Source organism: Lycium barbarum, chromosome 11 (assembly GCF_019175385.1).
Source record: "Lycium barbarum isolate Lr01 chromosome 11, ASM1917538v2, whole genome shotgun sequence".
NCBI classification, from domain to species: domain Eukaryota; kingdom Viridiplantae; phylum Streptophyta; class Magnoliopsida; order Solanales; family Solanaceae; genus Lycium; species Lycium barbarum.
The window spans coordinates 20,218,344-20,222,969 of NC_083347.1; positions in this window are offsets into that span (position 1 = coordinate 20,218,344).

A 4,626-nucleotide genomic window follows, 5' to 3' on the forward strand; every position below is an offset into this window, starting at 1 on the left:
CTTGAACACCTCAAGTGACCTTTATTCCATTTAGACACTTCGGGTGGACAATTATGTTCCATTTAGCACTTTTTGCACAATTTCAGAATTAGTTGAAGCGCGTGTTGCCAAGAGCCTTTTATGTGGAAAAATAAATGAATTCGTATGGGACACGTGGAAGTTTTATTCTTTTTACAAAAAAAAAAAAAATTATTTATTTTTCTTGAGAATTTCTATCCACACCCCCCCCCCCCCTCTTCCTGAGTCTTCTTCACCAGATTCCCTCGCCCCCACCCCACCCCCTCTCTTGCTGCGTCTTTTTCACCAGATCCCCACCATTGCAAATTTTTTTTTCACTTCTTCTTGTTTATCTCTCCTTCTCAACACTTCCTCCATCCCCCATCCACCACCACATTGCCACCGCAACACCACCACCAATATCTAACCTTCTACTCCAGTCATTTTTTAACGCAGCAAGTTAAATCAATAAACATATTATGTATCAGCAAAAAAAAAGTAAAGAAAGGATATGGGTTTCTCAAAACTTAAACTCCATCTCAACCTCCTCTTTTCAAGAACTCAAATTTAAGTTCAGCAACTATGGCTGAACAGAAGAGCATAAGTAGTAATTCAAAAAGTCATAACAAGGTTGAGTTAAAGAGTATTTTTGCAATATTTGACAAGAACAATGATGGGTACATAACAATCAATCAAGAAAATGTATGGCTTTTGATGATATTTTTATAATTGCTCCTTATTTCTTAACAATTTAATAAGGTCCACCAACTTTTAATTCCATATTTTTAAGAAATTTGGAGAAGGAGAAGTTTAGGGAAGAGGGCTGCCATTTTTTCAGAAATTTGGAGAAGGAGAAGTGTAGGGAAGAGGGTGTGTGGGACCCCATAACTAAATAAAGAAAAGAACCAAAAAGAAAATAGTTAAAAACTAAGAAAAATATGTTCCCAACTTCAAAATAGCATTTTCACGCGCCTATTTAATGTGGAACTCACCCAAATTGCTATTTCAGCGAAAAGTGCCTAAATGGAACATGAGTTGTCCACCTGAAGTGTTTAAATGGAACAAAGATCATTTGAGGTGTTCAAGTGAAAGAAGTAGACCACCACGAGAGGATGGCGATGGTTTGACCTTAGAAAAATATGAAACAAAGTTGAAGTGGCATAGATAATATTGAGTGGGATACAAATTAAATGCTAGGGTCACATGCAGGGGCGGAGCTACAGTGTAACTGGGGGTTTCGGCCGAACCCAGTAACTTTTGCGTAGACCTTATATTTGTACTAGAAAATCTTGTAAGTTTATATATTTATTTGCATCCGAACCCACATACAAATGCAAGCAGAAGATTCAGTGGTTTGAGGCGCAGCTTGTAAGGCCCTTTGTTTCCCCGAGATGTGGGTTCGAGACCCACATGTTTTATTTTTTACGCTAGTTCCTATTTTGCTATACATATGCTCTCTTTTTTAAACAATAAAATAAATTAGCTCACTCATCTATTAGTTTTTCCGTAGGCTTAACTCGTAAGCTTTTTTTTTCTTTTACTTTTTCCTATGTGTAGTTTTTATTTTTAAAAAACAAAACATAAAATTAGTAATTGAAAAAAATCAAAAAAGCAACGTCTGCTCTAAAACAAAACATCCGACTGTTTAATATATTTATTTCAATATATTAATTACCGGTACTTGTTCATTAGTTTGGCGGTTGTTATACATTAACTTGAGGTCATTGTCCTGTCTTAAAATTCTGAACCCCCAAACCTCAAATCCTGGCTCCGCCTCTACCTCTAATGTAAGCACTGTTTTGAGGAAGGGAAACTCAAAGAACAGGTGCACCACACTTTCTAGACTAGCACCACAGAGTACACAGTCCTTATCTGAGCTGATTCCCATTTTGTTTAGTCTGTCCTTAGTCAACGACAGTCTCCTATGCATAGCTAACCAACATATAAAACTTGATAGACCATGTAGTAGTCTACGTAAATATTGTAAATATTAGGATAATTTTTCTCTTCCTTATATATAGTAATTAGGTCCTATAATTTAGCCTAGTATTATGCTGATAGTTAGATACCTACTTTGTATATAATGATTTTCATACATCAATACAGATAGATCACGGATAGATAGGGATAGAGATGATGGCAATTTTATGAAAAGACACGTGCTAACGGTAAAAAGGCAGAAGGATACAAAAGTATTTATAGGAAAAGATAAAAGATATGAAAGTAAGGAAAAATTGAAATGTATTTTAAATGAAACATAAAGTACAAGTTTTCTTGCATGTGTTCGTCCTCTTATCCCATTTATATATAGTAGAAATTTATACATTTTTTTTATTGAAGGGTTGTGCAGTTGATGAGCTGTATAACAAAAGAACCGAAGTTGAAATAGAGTACTACTGCTAATTTAAATAAAGACCAATAAGACTATTTTCACATATCATTCAATTTTATCAACAAGTAAAAAATTAAAGTTGACTAGAAGTCGTATAAAATTGTTTAGGTATTTCCATCTTTGATCAGAAATACCTACGTCGTCTTCGTTCTAAGAATTCGAACAGACACTAGTTAATAAGTAAGTAATAAAAACTATAGTTACAATTATACAATTGACCAACGTTGATTACTAGTACAGACACTACAGATTTGTCAATAATTTTTCCGCTGTTGTCATAGTATTGACTATTGGTTAAAAAAGTACTTTTGACAACAATATTTTTTTTGTTGCATAAACTTTTCCCATCGCTGTTATAACGTGCAACAATTCTTTTTGTCGTTGTCAAAAGTACTTTTTGCTATTATCAAAAGTACTTTTTGCAACAATAGTCAATAATATGACAACAAAAATTAAATTGTTTGGCAACACAAAAAAAATTATTTTTAAAAGTTCCATCATATATGCCAACAATAAAATTAAGTTATTGCTAAATATTAAATTTTGTCAATAATATTATTTTTGTTGCCAAAGAGTTATTGTCATTCCAGTAATTTCTTGTTGCCAAAGAGTTATTGTCATTCCAGTAATTTCTTGTAGTGAGGACATTGCATCATCACCATGGCCCGGTAAAAATGAATTGGAATTATACGCAGTGAAGATCATCAAGACAAGTGACACTACCGCTATAGTCCAGAAGGGAGAAGCATTAATAAGTGTGAAGCAGTGTTCTTCATTTCTTGGGCATATTTAGTTGATGCCATTGCCAGCACTGTCAAAGGGAAAGAATATGCCCACCATGATATATTGAATTTCCTCATTGATCTGTTAAATAACGCTGGTCTTGATACCTGTACGTTTTCAACAAATTAGGAAACGGTTTTAGTCATACATTTTCATAAATAGAAGAGATCAAGTATGACCCTTTTTTTAGTTTTCTATCTGAATTATCACGTGTGAGAATTTTTTAAATCATCACCAATTAATTTGCAGAAGACACTTCAATTATCAGTTGTTCACTTTTTTTAATCTAAACTATCATCAATTAATTTGCAAAACACACCTCAACTATCAGTTGTTCATTTTTAATGAGGTGTGTTCTGTAAACTAGTTGATGATAGTTCAAGTAGGAAAAGTGAACAACTGATAGTTGAGTTGTGTTTTGCAAACTAGTTGGTGATAATTTATATAGGAACTTCGCACACTTGATAATTCAGATAAAAACTCAAAAGACTGTGATACTTGAGGTATGTTTTCGACCCTTAATTCTAAATAGAACAGTACTTCCAAATAAGACAAGTAGACAACTTAAATCTTATTGGTGCCTTAGGTTGACAAAAACAACATTTTAAAGATGACGCTGGCGATTAAGACTTGAACAGTTGGTAGCCAACAACATCATGTCGTACAACGGAGATGACGACTGCTACAGAATCTTGCAAAATGCAAAAGGCAACTAGGACTCGAATACTTCTATGGTCAATTTAGCCGGTTGACATCAATCTCTTTTTTGTGTCCACTTTTCTACATCCAAAGAAAACAGACCAAAGATAGTACTCTTGTTACATTCTTTTCATTCTAGCTTGTTAAAAAGGAATAATATTCTCCTGTTTCAATTGGGATATATAATTACCTTTTTAGACAACTCTAAAAATAATTGTCGGCAATGTATAGTAAGTACAAATGTACATATAGTATACAGAGGCGGATTCAGGATTTGGAGGTTCCGGGTGCCACTTTATTATAAAAGTAGACGCATTGCAATTTACATAGTCCATATAGTGTAAATTTTTCATCCGTTTGATCAATTTTAGGTTGCCATTTAGATTATTTGTCTTTTCGGTTACATAGACAAATAGAAAAATATTTTTCCAAATATTATATAGAAAAAATCTCGCTCAGATCGGTACATCAACTCAAGCTTACAAGCATAATTTCTATAACATATGGAAGATTTTTTTTCCTAATCAACGTGAACCAAGACTCAACACACCCTTTTCTTTTATATTTTGTTAAACCGTTTTTTTTTTTAAAATAACATGTAAAATTAAAGATAGAAACAACAAGGGAAGAGTAGCTGGTGGAGCAGGGAAAGATTATTAAAATTTTGATGAAGAGGAGAAAATTTGAGAGAAGAGAAAGGATTTGTTGGAAGAAGATATTTTATGCTTAAAATGATAAGGAAGAGCCAATATTAG